This window comes from Pleurodeles waltl, chromosome 4_1 (assembly GCF_031143425.1).
Source record: "Pleurodeles waltl isolate 20211129_DDA chromosome 4_1, aPleWal1.hap1.20221129, whole genome shotgun sequence".
NCBI classification, from domain to species: Eukaryota; Metazoa; Chordata; class Amphibia; order Caudata; family Salamandridae; genus Pleurodeles; species Pleurodeles waltl.
The window spans coordinates 594,808,925-594,824,772 of NC_090442.1; positions in this window are offsets into that span (position 1 = coordinate 594,808,925).

The following is a 15,848-nucleotide window of genomic DNA, read 5'->3' on the forward strand; positions in this document are numbered from 1 at the left end:
AGACAGAGAACTGATGGTGGGGCTATTTCTAAGAAGTCAGGTCTGTCATCTTCGCCCATCTCTCTGGAGGAGAGTACGAAGGAATGAGTCAGAATTAAGGACATAGTGAATGCCATCTGCAACAAAGTGCTGGAGCTCCTGAATAACAAACCTGAACCCATTTTGGCTCATTTGAGAAGGATTGAGTGTGTACTAACCAAGCTCGGGCGGTTTTGTGTGCCCAGCCACTAGAGGCTGCACCATTGGGGGTTCCTTCTACTCCTTCTGTAGGGCCCGTATTGATCAATTCCTTCTCTCATCAGCCCGAGCCACACCCCGCAAGTTCACTAATTCCAATTAGAACAGGTGCCATACTCCCCAGAGAGTAGGGATCCAAGATGTAAGGACGCCTTCTTCACAGGAAAATGTGGGGACTAGAGATTCTGAGAGGGTTATAGGTCAAGCAAGAAACCCCCTCGGTACGCGCCCATACTCCTGCCCGCCTAGACCATCCCTTTCCCCAGCTTCCACCAGAGTGTACTCCTAATGTGATAGTTTTGAAGAATGTATCAACCCTAAAACTGGCCAAAGAGAAGATCACTTGGCCATTAAAAATAAAGTAACACATTGGCTTGGGGCAGGTATGAGGTGGTTCTGTGATATTCAATGGAGGTTATAATGGTGAGGAAGTCTCCTTGGGTGGGTCCGGGCGTAAAGGAAGAAACTGAGGATTGCGTAATAGTCAATTTTAAGTCACCCCACACAGCCTGAAATTCTGAGGCTCTTTAGCAAACAGTCTCAATTCTCAACGCCTATCTAGGTTCCATCTTTAGGTTACTTTTACAGGCCCTTGGTTCTTGCTGCAAGGCATGGGAAAGCGAATGAACTATGAAGTCAATCTCTAATGTAGAGAACCCACTGTATAATGTTGAGGTTAGGAACTCCTTTGCGGCTCTTGCTTCACTAGAAGACTTGGATTGACTGTTTACTAGCGGGAGTCGGCCAGCACAGACTCCTGTCTGTTTGGTAGCAACAGGGCGGTCGGGGAGGTTGAGCCTTTAGAAGGGGGGGGGGGGGGGGCTCCATAACGTCGTCCTCGGGACTCAGGTCCAGATCAGAGGGGGAAAGGGCTGGGTAGAGAGGGTTGAGAATCATGTTGTGGAGTATAGCTTGGGTTAACTCCAAAAATTCAAATCCTGATTGGCTCTTAGACGTTAATAAAGCATATTTATATTATTGCAAACATTACAGGCACACGCCAAAACGTATAAGAAGCGCTAGCCTCGCTATATTGCTTACACTGCAAGATACGATACACATCTCAGCACATTACCTATCTCAAAATTCACACCCACATTGAGATATTTTATAATAGCTTGTTGAATACTGTATCATTTCTTACTTGACTCACCAGGAAAGTAGACTCATTTATAAACGAATACAAAATTTAGAATGCCTTTGACGTAAAACCCATGCACTTTTCCAAATTTTAATAACGCTCCCCTGAAAGAGGGAACCCCCACTTACCACACCGGCCCCTTTAATCCCATTAGGCCGCGGCCTCTTGGAACACCTGAATTAACATGAAGCCGGCAGTGTGCTGCCTTCCAATTAAATGCATTCGGCGAGCGATTAATGTCTCCCTGGAACGGGACTCAGATTAGGAATGGGGCAGAGAGATAACGCAGCAATGTATACTGCATGGAAACGAACTTTCCTTTTAAGAGTATGGGTACCTTCACCTGGAGGGCTTCCCTTTTTTTTTTTTTTACTTTTAAGGTCTGGAGAAGCCAAGGCCTCTCCCTTTCCTTTGGACGATCCTTAAACATGAGTTGTAAATATATTAATAATGTTACCCCACTAATTTCAACATGTGTAACGTTTAATAATTTTCATGGCCAAACTAACCTTAAAGAAAGATATGATGTGGTATGCTAAGTCTAATTATAGAGCCTTTGATAGCCCCTTGCTCTGAATTCATCAGTCCCACAAAGAAACCTATGGCTCTGACCTGCGCCGCTTTGTTGCTCAAACAAAGCTCTTTTTTTCCAGCCAATTGCCCTTTGTGTGGGAAACATTGAATACTCGCCACAAACCTCGCTGCCGGTCCCCCCTCTGCGGCCTTTCACAACAACAACAAAGTCTTCTTTCTGCGCCATTGTGCTCACCACTCACTGCCTATGAAGACAGGTCTGGACATTCTTGCGCAGCTACTCCTAGCTTTTTTTTTCTCTTCTAGTATTGAAAACTTTGTTTAACTTTCCTTTTTTTCTCTTTTCTTTCTTTCCGATTTTTTATGATGTACAAAACAAAATGCCTGGCCACTGAATAAAGAGAATGTTTATTGGAGGCACACGCGCACGCTACTTAATAAAACACTGAGATGCCGCTGTGGTTTTGTACTTTCCGTGAAGAAAAGAAACCACAGACAAAAGCAAACAGAGGATAATTAAAGCGATAAAGGATGGTATGAATTATTATTTTCATGGCAAAAAGAGGGTGCATTTAATGACGGACGGTCAACGTGTACAGTGTAATGCGTTCCTTTATCATACTTATTAATGGCTCCAATACAATAATGTTGACAGATGTGAAAAATGGGCCTAGGAGATAAAATAAAAGTAAACAACGGATGCAGTCACCACTGCTGGGCGCGCCTTCCCGGGATATGAATTTCCTACAGTGTGTGAAGGACGGGCTGTCATTAATTCCGTTTGTTAACTGTTTTTTTTTTTTACCACAGTATGCTTTAATTAACCCGCTGCCATTGATTTGATGTGTTTGATGCGAGCCATTGCTTAGAATGAGTAATTAAGACGTATTGTCCCCGAGGAAATACTTGGTCACGTGGTTCTTTCAACGTGTGTCCAGAGCGTTGTCAAGACAATAACCCTCATTATTACTGGTGCGGGGCTTACGGCCAACAGTAATTCAGCACCACCATTACTGGACCACTGCGAGTCTTGAAACCACGAAACGGGAAACAACCCCGGGAATCAGTGCACCTACATGTGTCCAGGACTTTCTCGCCCTTTAGGCACGTTTTCCCTACATATATATTTTGTCAGGTTTTTCCGAGAGAATTGTTTTTGAGCAAATTAAAACGTCAGTTCAGTTTAATGCACAACTTCAGTTCTGATGCAGGTAGAAACTCCTGATTCCACACACATCAGAAGGATAGGGTAAACCTTAATTAGAGTCTTTTGATACAGAATGACTTCTGGGTCTCAACAATTTTGAGGTTTACAATGATAAGGCCTGTACTTAGGACCAGCTGCATAAAATTGATTTGCTTTACAGATGGTGCAACCGTGGACATCAAAGTAAAATGGCTCTAGTAATAAGGACTTTATAAAACCTAGCCCTGGGTGTTTTAAAGTTTGTCTCATGTTACACCACTGCTAGCTAAGAAACTATCATATGATCATCAAGTCCAATCTCTGCTCACAGACAGACCTAGAATATTACCTAAGAAAACGTGTAGTTTCTTAATAACTACATCACTGTCTCGGAGAAATACACTTAGACTGGATTAAGGATCAAATGGAGGTGAAGAGAACAGCAAAAAAAATAGAATGAGAGTATCGGCCATAAGAAGAGCACATTGTTATTCCTCAATGATGCAGAGAGAGAACGCTACAATGGCATTCCAGGTTGGCTAACCTATATAATTCAGCCTATAAAAGTCTAAACCTCTGCAAGTAATATCTTAGGAGGAAAAGGTCTTTAGGAAAGCTTATTTGTTTCAGAAAATCATTTACTAGCTTCTGAAATCCTTCATTTTGCAATTTCTGGTCCATTGGTTCACAGGAAGAGGCCTATGTGGGCTATATTTTCATTTTTAATCCAGGATGGTGGGCATAGGAGATTCCTATGTATGTTTCCCAATCCAAGATGGCTCCGGTACTTCCTGTGATGTCCCTTCCTGTTTTCTAGACTCTTCGACGCCCCACAGTCTTCAGGGAAGTGGAGCTGAGTATATCATCACTACCAATCAAAAATAGCGGGCACAGGTGACTCCTGAACTTTCTGTGATGTCACTTTTTGTCACTTTTGTATAAAATACAACTACATTTCAGGGATGGGGCACCACAATGCAGTTGATAGTATTTGTCACATTCTTCTCCCTTACTTTATATTTTTGATTAACTGTTTTTTTCAGGGTTTCCTTTGGTACAAGAACTTTCTGTGAGTATTTTCATGTAAGTCTCCTTATTCAAGATCCTTCAACTCAGTCTTTGGGTAGTTGTGTCCTGATATCTCTCTTTGAACTTCTTCATCTGCCACTAGAGGTTTTTTCTTTACGTTTTCCTTCCTCGCAACCTTCTTCAGGATGGCACCTGCTCATCACGCATGGTTTGCTCTGTGTAGCTGGCACCGTGGCTGCAGAAAGGAGTTGTGCTGACATCAGGCAGAACCGAAGCCAATCCAGAAACTTCAGTCAAGTCCGATAGCTGACACACAGACGATTAAAGAATGATTATGCTTCTCTAGTTGATGAACACTAAAGGAAGCTTGAGAGAGAGTAATGCTGAGCAGAGATTTTTAATAAAACCCAGTTCTAGGAGTAAAAATAGTCAAAAAATGCAGAAAGACAAGGCGAGGTTCAGAGGTCCAAAGGAGAAATCTGACATGAAAACAGAGTTTGCAATTCAAAGCAAAAGCAAAGTTGTGAATTCAAGCAGGAAACACGGTTCCAAAAACAAAACTGAGAAACAGGATTGTGAGATAATGGAATTTCCTCTAACAAATAAACCAGAGAGTCATTTTAGACAAAATGAACCTACAAAGTACCTAAATTCGGTGACATCTATAACTGTGAAGTACTGCAGCAGCTGTCAGACTGTAGAACAGGTTTGTAGGACTATTGTTTTAGCGGAGTTAGCCTACCTATGTGTTAGACCTTGCATCTTTTGGCATGGTTTCGCCTGACTTTTTGCTTTCTGACCTAGTGGTGTGGCAAAACTTGAGGCCCCCCACCCCCTGAAAAGTACATGGAGGCCGCCCCGGCCTTACTCAGGAGCTTTCATGCCCGGGTACTGCGATGAGGGGGCCCACTGAAGCTCGGACCCCCCTGCTTCGCAGGGCTGAGGGGGCCTTTGTTACACCAATGTTCTGACCTACTGTTTTGACTGTATGCAAAACATCGCTTTTGCTGGCTTTAGGACTCTGTGCACTTTTTCACTGCTGACTAGTGCTAAAGTGCATACCCTCTGTGTCTAAAACATGGCAAAATTGTTTTCTCCATGATTGGCATATTTGATTTACTGGTAAATTCCTAGTAAAGTGTACTATGTGTGTCCAGCTACTACTGGTCCTGCAGCACTGGTTGTGATACCCACTACAGTAGCCTTTCAAACATGTCTCAAGCTTGCATTGTAGAGCCTGTGTGTTCAGTTTAAACTGTCACTTCGACCTGGCAAGTGTACCCACTTGCCAGTCCCAAACTTTCCTTTTGTTATGTGTAAGTCACCCCTAATTTAGGCCCTAGTTAGGCCCAAGGCAGGGTGCAGTGTATTTGAAAAGATGGACATGTATTTTTAAGTTTAACATGTCCAGATAGTGAAAAACTCTTACATTCGTTTTTCACTATTGCAAGGACTATTTCTCCAATAGGCTAACGTTGGGGTTACCTTACAACATCTTTTAAGTGTAATTTCCTATTGGGAAAAGAGAGAAAAGTGGAGGTTGGTGTCTCTGAACTCACAATTTAAAAATACATCTTTAGGTACAGTTGGTTTTTAAATTGCCAGTCTGAAAATGACTGGACTTAACTCTCTACATCCTGCAATCTAAACTTTATCCAAGGGCCTGACTGAGCTTGTTTCCTGTTTCTCAAGACTCAGAGAAATCTAATTTCTCCTGCATCTTGCTACCAGCACCTGCTGTGAGTCATGCTCTTTACCAAGTGGTGCCTAATCCAGTCCTGGGCCCTTAGAGGTGAGTGTGGTTCTGCAACACAATAAACTGATGTATCTACACCAGCGTGTCAACTGGAACCGACGCATTCCGTTGTAGAAAAGCTTTGCTGCTACCTGCACCAAAACCCTGGACACTGACTGTACGATGCAATGACCCCGACTTTCAACGCAGCCCAACTTGCCAGATGCAGCACCGACACATCAAAACTGTCCCATATCGCTTCTGGACATTGGCGCATAAACAATGTTGCCCGATCAGGAAACAATGTATCTCCTGCAATAGTGACACAACCCCTCCTTTGGATCAATGCATCGTCCCGAGCATCGACACAACCAAGGTATTGTTAGCATTTCTGCATGTCTCCTGTACCTGGACCCCAGCTCCCAGCCCCCAGCCCCAACTGCATCACAGTCAGATTAAACTCTTGGATGTGCCCCGGTCCAGCACAGCCAGATAGCCCCGGTTAGAGCTATTGACCTCTAAGCACTGCATTTTGATTTAATCTTTGACAATTAGTAACTTGGCTTATTTATGTTGGATTTTTGTTGTTTTGGTCTTGGTTTACTCAGAGAAATATTGGCTATCTTTCTAAACTAGTGTGGAGTACTTTTGTGGTGTTTTCACCGTGTTTCTATGTGTGTGCACAAATAATTTGCACATTGCCTCTTTAGTTGAGCCTGTCTGCTCTGTGCAAGCTACCAGAGGGTGAGCTCTGGTAAACTTTATTATATTATCTTACTTGTCCTGACTAGGATTGTGGTCCCTACTTGGACAGGGTGCAAACATCTGCCAACTAGAGACTCAATTTCTAACATACCTGAATGAATACTAAACAAGCATTTGCAATGCAATCAGTCGCGCATTTGCTCGAGGTAGAGCTATTAGCGCTGTAAATTCCTAACTCAACTTTTCTTGCTACACAAACTGAAAATAAAAAGTAAAACAGTTGACATAAGCGAGCCAATTGAAAGAGCTGTGAGCACGAAGAGAGAGACAAAAGGAAAAAGAAGTTCGCTCGCAGTCAAAGTTATCAACAAAAGTGCAATCATCCATGTAACAGGGGCGATGGCCAAGGCGGTAACAAAGCCGCCCTAAGAAGGGACCAGCATAAAGCAGTTACCAATGAAAACAAAGGATTTTTGAAAGGCAAGCCCAGGAATGAGTGATAGTGCTGGGCGTGCGGTGGGTGTGGTTAATAGCCCAGATACACACTAACACATCATAAAAGCAGCGTGTGCGTGCTGCTATGCTCGACCTATATAGGGACACCACTAGAAAGACTGTACCATAGCTCAAACTACATGAGAATTTATTTTTGAGCCTGTTAGAAATCTCCATCTTGTATTCAACACGGCAGAGCATGACCATATCAGATTCTTGATGAGCCAACAAGAATAAAAGCCTCCTGCCTACTGTTTTATTTTTGTTATAATGTTTTTATTTCCTTGCATTTGGGGAACTAGCTCCACACCTAGATTGTTGTTTTAAACTACTATTTTTTTAATTGTGCCAATGTGCTTTTATTATGTTTGTTAATTTTGCATTGAGTTATTTATGTTTATCACAGTTAATTTAGTTTGTTTTTATTTATAAGTAGGAATGTACAGAGAGGGTGTGGTTGGGCTCCTGTTTCTTATTTGTCCCACAAGTAATCTTTCTTTTCTTTTCACTAGATGGTATCTGTAACTATACAAAAGCCATGGTTGTTGGGCAACTACATCGCTTCTGACCATTCTTCTCTGGGGTGGCCACAGTGAAGGGATATTTAAACATGGCAACTGCAGATGTGTGCTGTAGATGAGAAAAATTAATGGCTGTCTGCACCCTCTCCCAACCCTGATGCGGCCATGGCCGAAACAGTCTTCCGCATGCACACATGCAGGGAGGATTCTCTCCCCAATGTGTCTTTTCGTTTCTGAAGCACATTGAGTGTCGCTTCGGCGTGCCACCCAGAAGATCCTTCCACTATCCTCTGGCCGTGGGTTTGCATACATGCATTACCAGGGTCGAAACTTCGTCGACCGATTATTGTAACAGATAAACAGATAGTTGTTTGTTTTTACCTCGCCATGAAACTTATCTGAAAATGTTGGAGTTGCTAGTTACTATACAAAAGCCTGATGTATCTATTTTGATCGCATGCATGCCATTAATGTTGCAGCTTCGACACTGGGGACACATATTACTTTTTAATTACCGAATTTGTGTTTTTGTTTTTCTGCCTGTGACTGTTTTTCATATTCGCACTAGTATAGATAAAACGTACTTTGTCTCATTTAAGTGGAGGTCGCTGTCTTTTATTTTTCTTTTATCTTTCTGAGTCATAACTATTTGGTTTTGTTATGTCTTGCTGATAAGTATAAGACTTTCCTGTCTATTTGATTAATATCATTCTACTACACACTATAAGTATTTGAGCCACTGTTGTATGATATTGTTGGATACCCAGGTTCTCATGGGTCTAAGTGTCGCTCTTGTAGCCTGACATTATTGTCTAGAGTGGTGGCTGCACCGCAGGAGCTTTTGCATCAAAAAGCTTTCATCTGTGTAGCTTACAGTGTTCCCAATCATATTCTCCAATTACAATTTGTCAAATTGTGAGGCACCACTCAACACAGAAGAGTACATAGCTAAAGTAAGAATCAGTCTATGGCTTTTTACTAATGCAGTACTTCCCATTACAAAATGCAGACAAGTCCCCGAGAAAGCCAAGATAAAACTTGTCCGTACCGAACTACGGGCCAGATGTAGCAAATAAAATATTTGCGAGTTGCAAAGTGCGAGTCCATGCGACTCGCAATTTGCAACTCGCAAATTGGTATGCAGTACAGTGTCTCAGACACCGACTGCAACTCGCTATGGGGTCGCAATGACCCACCTCATCAATATTCATGAGGTGGGTCGCAAATTGCGGCCCCATAGCGAGTATAGGCACTCGCAAACATGGAGGCCTGCTGTCGTCAGCAGACCTCCATGTTCGTGACTGCTTTCAATAAAGCAGTTTTTTTTTTTAAAGTGTAGCCCGTTTTCCTTAAAGGAAAACGAGCTGCACTTAAAAAAAAAAACGAAAGCTTTAGTTTCGTTTTTTTTTCAGGGCAGGTAGTGGTCACTTGGACCACTACCTACCCTGAAAAAATATTTTTGGGTCCATTGACAAAGTGGAAGGGGTCCCATGGGGACCCCTTCCAATTTGCGAGTGGGTTACCATCCACTTGAAGTGGATGGTAACTGCGACACCATTTGCGACCGCGTATGCGGTCGCAAATGGTATTGCATACCACTCAGACTCGCAAATAGGAAGGGAACACCCCTTCCTATTTGCGATTCCGAAATGCATATTGCGAGTCGCTACCGACTCGCAATATGCATTTCTGCATTGGGAAACGCGTTTAGCGACTCGCAAATGGCAATTTTTGCCGTTTGCGAGTCGCTAAACGTTTCCTACATCCGGCCCTACATGCCCATATGCTAACAAATACCTCAAGTCAAGAATCATTTCCATTAGGCTTACAAGTAAGGAATGTTCCAGGACTCTTCTGAGAGGATAAAAATTTCAGAGGGGGCTTTAGTAACATTTCCACAACATGCTCTTGCCATTGAATGGTATTAGGCATTAAAAAAAACACTTGAGCATGTGAAGGAGGAATAAAAAATGATAGAAAAAGAACCTCTGGGTTCAGACGCACTATCAGACGCCAAAACACATAGGCCCTCATTATGACTTTGGCGGTCTATAACCTAGACCGCCGAAGTCATGCCAGCCACAAGATCGCCAGGGATGGCGGACATCCGACCGTCATATTATGACTTCTGGAGGCTCTCCACCAGACGTTGGGTGGAGAGCCGCCAGCAGCCATACTGGCAGTCGGCGGTGCAGTGGCGGCTGCTCCGCTTGCACCACCACATCATCACAACACCCCCACGCCTATCACGAGTTGGTAATAGGCGTGGCGGTGTTGTGGTGATGGGGCAGTGCCGGCGGAGCAGGCCCCAAGGATCCTGTCCCCTCCCAGACGTCCACTGTGTGAAGGTAAGTGCTCGTCCGATAGGGGAGGGGGGTGATGAGTGGTGTGTACATGCATGGGGGTGTGCGTTTGTGTGATTGGAGGGGTGTGGGGTTTGTGTGCGTGTATGTGTGTGATTGTGAGTTAGTGAGTGCGTGAATGGATGCGGGGGTGGTGGGGGTGTGTGCGAGTGTATGTGTGTGTCTGGATGAGTGTGTGAATGCGTGATTGCATGTGTGTGTGTGGTGCGTGCATGTTTGGATGGGGTGGGGGGTCTCTAGGGACTGAGGGGGGACCGTAGCTGTCTGGAGGGGGCTGGTGGGAGTCGCATACTGGCGACAGGAATGTAAATTCCTGTTGCCAGTACCCTTTCCACCAGGGATTTCCTGGCAGTGTTGCTGCCAGGGAATACCTGGCAGAAAAGAGGCTCCTAATACCGTCAGCAGTCTATGGTGGACTGCCAGGGCGAAGGTGGTCCACCTTCACCCCAGCCGGCCGTCTGACTGCCATGGCGGTACAGGCGGTGAACTGGCTGCTTTGCAGCCAGTTCACCGCCGTTGTCATAATCTGGCAGTCCCGCACAACCACGCCGTCAGCAGTGTTACTGCCACCGCCAGCGTGCCGGATCTGGACTGCCAATGTTATAATGAGGGCCCTAATCTTAACAGGACTATAGAAGAGTTTAACCAATCTGTACTGAAAAATGAGGCAGCTAAAGTAACAAAAGATATTCAGAATTTTTCAAAAGAAAAGGCTTATCGTTCCTGATGAGACAAATTCTACACCACAAACTCCACCCTAAACAGATCCAGTACATGGGGCAGATTTAAAAAAACAAAAGAATGCCACATTTTCTGACTCTTCTGTGGGATTGGACGATCCGACCCCCAAGAAGGCCCTAGCTGTGGGGCCCACCAGGGACACCCCATTTTTTTAGGAAGAAGGCAGAGAGGCAGAGGAGGGAGGGGCAAACAATGGCAAACAACCAGAGACCACCAGACCAGGAGGAAGTATTACAGATGGGGACCAGAAAGCCCATATATACATTCCTCAGACCAACGATTACCAAAATAACCAGTCCATTCTAATCTTTAACTTATCTGATCACCTCCTTTCTGTCCCAGAAACCCCTATTCTCAGCAAGGGCATATCTTTTGTCATTATAAAGTAAACTCAGTTTTTCACCCTAAAAGCAGAACTACTAATGTTCTTCTGAAAACTCTTCATTAAATTATTTTTCGCCAACAAAGAAGATGCCAACGGTATGTCGGCATCGGGCCTCAAATTGCTGCCCACCTTCTTCCCACCACCACTGGGATGCCCCCAGGGGTCCTTACTTTTGAAAATCTAGTCCTGAGAGACCTACAACTTTTGAAAGCTCAAATAAGTTTTATATCATTTAACATAAGACAAGCTGTACAGAACTTCAGAAATGACAGTACTATTATAATCAAGCACGTAGATAAAGGCGGTGGCATAGTGATTCAATCAGTGAGGGATTACAATAAAGATATTTTCAGCCAACTGACAAATCCTAAGCATTACCTAAAGATCACACAGAACCTATTGGCACAAATCAAGAAACAAATTCTGAAAAACATCACAAGTGGTAAATAACTGGTTTGAATTACTCAACATGAAACACTCCAGAACACAGGTCATATAGACACTGCATAAAGTGCACAAAGACCTGGTCCATCCTTCTGGCAGTCCATTTTTGTCAGGTTGAGGCTCCATTTTGAAACCCCTGCGTTAGTACATCAATGTATTCATTACAGATACAGGGCCTGATTTAGAACTCGGCGGACGGGTTGCTTGGTCACAGCTGTGACAGATATGTCATCCACCAAAATCTAAATCCCTTGCTATCCTATGGGATTTAGATTTCAGCTGATGGGATTTTCGCCAACGTTGTGATGGAGGAACCCGTTCGCTGTGTTCTTAACCAGGCTGTTAGAAATTGAGTTTTTGGTTGGCAGTCAGGTTATCCTCTGTCCAAGCAAGAACCCTCACTCTAGTCAGGGTAAGACACACACAATCCCAAATTATCCTGTGCCCACCCTCTGGTAGCTTGGCACGAGCAGTCAGGCTTAACTTAGAAGGCAATGTGTAAAGTATTTGTGCAATAATTCATACAATAACACAATATAGCACCACAAAAATACACCACACAGTGTTTAGAAAAATATATAATATTTATCAGGATAATTGTAGGTCAAAACGAATAAAGATGCAATGTGAAATTGTAGAGGTATCACTGAAAAGTGATATAAAGTGTCTTAAGTCTTTAAAAAGCAAACAAAGTCTCTTTCAAGCACAAAGTACCTGGTTTAAAGTGGAAAATCTCTGCAAAGGGCCGCAGAAGAAGAGATACGGGGAAAAATGGTGTGTGCGTTGATTTCGCCTCTGCACACACGGACTAGCGTTGTTATTTTTCACGCGGGGAAGTCGGGCGTCGTTTTCTGGCGCGCGGACAGTCTCTTTCTGTGGTTCGAGGGATTACCAGATGTCCCGGGGTCTGTGCGTGGATTCTTCGGCTTGTTTTCCAGCTGCGCGTTGTCCCGGGAGGCTGTGCGTGGAATTTCCGTTATCACGGCAGGCGTCGCGCCGATTTCCCCTCTGCAAGTCGGGCGCAGTTGTCCTTGCGAGGCCGTGCGTTGAAGTTCCGGTCGCCCGAAGGCGTCGCGTCGATCAGCATCGGTGTGCGGCGATTTTACCGCCGCCGAGCAAGCTGTGCATCGAAATTTTCAGCGCACGAAGAGTCCAAATGAAAAAGAGAAGTCTTTTTGGTCCTGAGACTTCAGGGAACAGGAGGCAAGCTCTATCCAAGCCCTTGGAGAGCACTTTTACAGCCAGACAAGAGTTCAGCAAGGCAGCAGGCCAACAGCAGGGCAACAGTCCTTTGTAGAAAGGAGACAAGTGAGTCCTTTGAGCAGCCAGACAGCTCTTCTTGGCAGGATGTCGTTTCTGGTTCAGGTTTCTTCTCCAGCAAGTGTCTGATGAGGTAGGGCAGAGGCCCTGTTTGATACCCAAATGTGCCTTTGAAGTGGGGGAGACTTCAAAGAGTGGCTAAGGAGTGCACCAGGTCCCCTTTCAGTTCAATCCTATCTGCCAGGGTCCCAGTAGGGGGTGTGGCAGTCCTTTGTGTGAGAGCAGGCCCTCCACCCTCCCAGCCCAGGAAGACCCATTCAAAATGCAGATGTTTGCAAGTGAGGCTGAGTATCCTGTGTTTGGGGTGTGTCTGAGTGCATGCACAAGGAGCTGTCAACCAAGCCCAGCCAGACGTGGATTGTAAGCACAGAAAGATTTAAGTGCAAAGAAATGCTCACTTTCTAAAAGTGGCATTTCCAGAATAGTAATATTAAATCCAACTTTACCAGTCAGCAGGATTTGGTATTACCATTCTGGCCATACTAAATATGACCTTCCTACTCCTTTCAGATCAGCAGCTACCACTTCAATACTGTAGGAGGGCAGCCCCAATGTTAGCCTATGAAGGGAGCAGGCCTCACAGTAGTGTAAAAACGAATTTAGGAGTTTTACACTACCAGGACATGTAAACTACACAGGTACATGTCCTGCCTTTCACCCACACAGCACCCTGCTCTAGGGGTTACCTAGGGCACACATTAGAGGTGACTTATGTGTGGAGAAAGGGGAGGTTTAGGATTGGCAAGTACTTTTAAATGCCAGGTCGAGGTGACAGTGAAACTGCACACACAGGCCTTGCAATGGCAGGCCTGAGACAAGGTAAAGGGGCTACTTAAGTGGGTGGCACAACCAGTGTTGCAGGCCCACTAGTAGCATTTAATCTACAGGCACTAGGCACATATAGTGCACATTACTAGGGACTTATAAGTAAATTAAATAGTCCAGTCAGGTATGATCCAAGGTTACCATGTTTTAAAGGGAGAGAGCATATGCACTTTAGCACTGGTTAGCAGTGGTAAAGTGTGCAGAGTCTAAAAGCCAGCAAAACAGAGTCCAAAAAGTGGAGGGAGGCAGGCAAAAAGTTAGGGGTGACAACCCTAAGGCATGTCAGGTCTAACATGTGTCACCCCCAGCTGAAAGTGGGGAGAGCTACCCGACCTCCTGGGAGCACTCATCGCTAAGGCGGAAGTATCTGGAGAGACCATCAGCATTGGCGTGGTCATCCCCTGGGCGATGCTCCACCGTAAAGTCCATCCCCTGTAGGGAAATGGACCACCTCAAGAGTTTTGGATGCTCACCCCTCATCTGCATAAGCCATCTGAGGGGCCTGTGGTCTGTCTGAACCCGGAAGTGAGTCCTAAACAGGTAGGGTCTTAGCTTCTTCAGTGCCCAGACCACAGCAAATGCTTCTCTCTCAATAGCACTCCACCTTTGTTCCCGTGGTAATAGTCTTCTGCTAATAAAGACTACTGGTTGGTCTGAGCCCTCCTCATTTAGTTGTGATAGAACAGCCCCAATGCCATGCTCTGAAGCGTCTGTCTGCACAATAAATTCCTGGGAGTAGTCAGGGGCCTTGAGCACGGGGGCCGTGCACATGGCTTCCTTCAGAGAATCAAAGGCTTTCTGACAAGCCTCTGTCCAATTCACCAACCTAGGTTGTTTCTTGGAAGTGAGTTCTGTCAAGGGGGACACAATGGTACCATAGCCCTTGACGAATCTGCGGTAGTATCCAGTGAGGCCCAAAAAGGCTCTCACCTCAGTCTGTGTTCTAGGTGGTTGCCAGGCCTTGATAGTTTCAATCTTGGCCTGGAGTGGCTGCACCTTGCCACCACCTACTAGGTGTCCCAAGTACACCACGAACCCTGCCCAATCTGGCACTTACTAGCCTTGATAGTCAGGCCTGCCTGTTGCAGAGCCTGAAGCACCTCCTTGAGGTGGAGCAGGTGTTCCTCCCAGCTGGAACTGTAGACAGCTATGTCGTCCATGTAAGCTGCACAGTAGGCATCTTTACCAGCTAGGACCCCGTTAACCAACCGTTGGAAGGTAGCGGGGGCATTTTTCAGTCCAAATGGCATTATCCGGAATTGGTAATGGCCATCAGGGGTGGAAAATGCTGATCTTTCTTTAGCCCCCTCAGTTAGGCCGATCTGCCAGTACCCTGAAGTAAGATCGAACGTACTCAGGAACTTGGCAGCACCGAGTCTGTCAACGAGCTCATCAGCTCGGGGGATGGGGTGAGCATCAGTCCGGGTGACTGAGTTGAGACCCAGGTAGTCCACACTGAACCGGAGTTCTGGCTTCGCACCTGGGGCAGTAGCCTTAGGAACCAATACCACCGGGCTGGCCCAGGGACTACTGGATTTCTCAATAACCCCTAAAGTCAACATCTTGGAGACCTCCTCCTTGATGCTGGCCTTCACCTTATCCGACAATCTGTAAATTTTGTTCTTCACAGGGGGACTGTCACCTGTGTCAATGTCATGAACACAGAGGTGGGTCAGTCCAGGAGTAAGGGAGAACAGGGGGGAGAACTGCTCTAACAGCTCATAGCAGTCTCCTCTCTGGGTTAGAGTCAGGGAGTCAGAGAGAATGACACCCCCCACTGACCCATCCCCTTCTTTGACAGAGAGGAGGTCGGGGAGAGGTTCACTCTCCTCTTCCATGCCCTCATCTGTGACCAGGAGCATACAGACCTTTCAAAGTGAGGTTTGAGCCGGTTGTGATGGAGGACCCTTAGGGGGTCCCTAGGGGTCTTGAGATCCACTAGGTAAGTGGCCTCCCCTTTATGCTCCTTGATCTCAAAGGGGCTGGTCCAGTGGTCCTGGAGAGCCCTGGGCTCTACTGGCTCCATCACCCAAACTTTGTCTCCAGGTGAGAACTCAACCAGAGTGGTATTCCGGACATACCACTCCTTCATCACCTCTTGACTGGCCTCGAGGTTACTCTGGGCCTGCTTCCAGAAGCATTGGGTTTGGTTGCGGAGGGCCAGCATGTAGCTGACCACATCCTGGG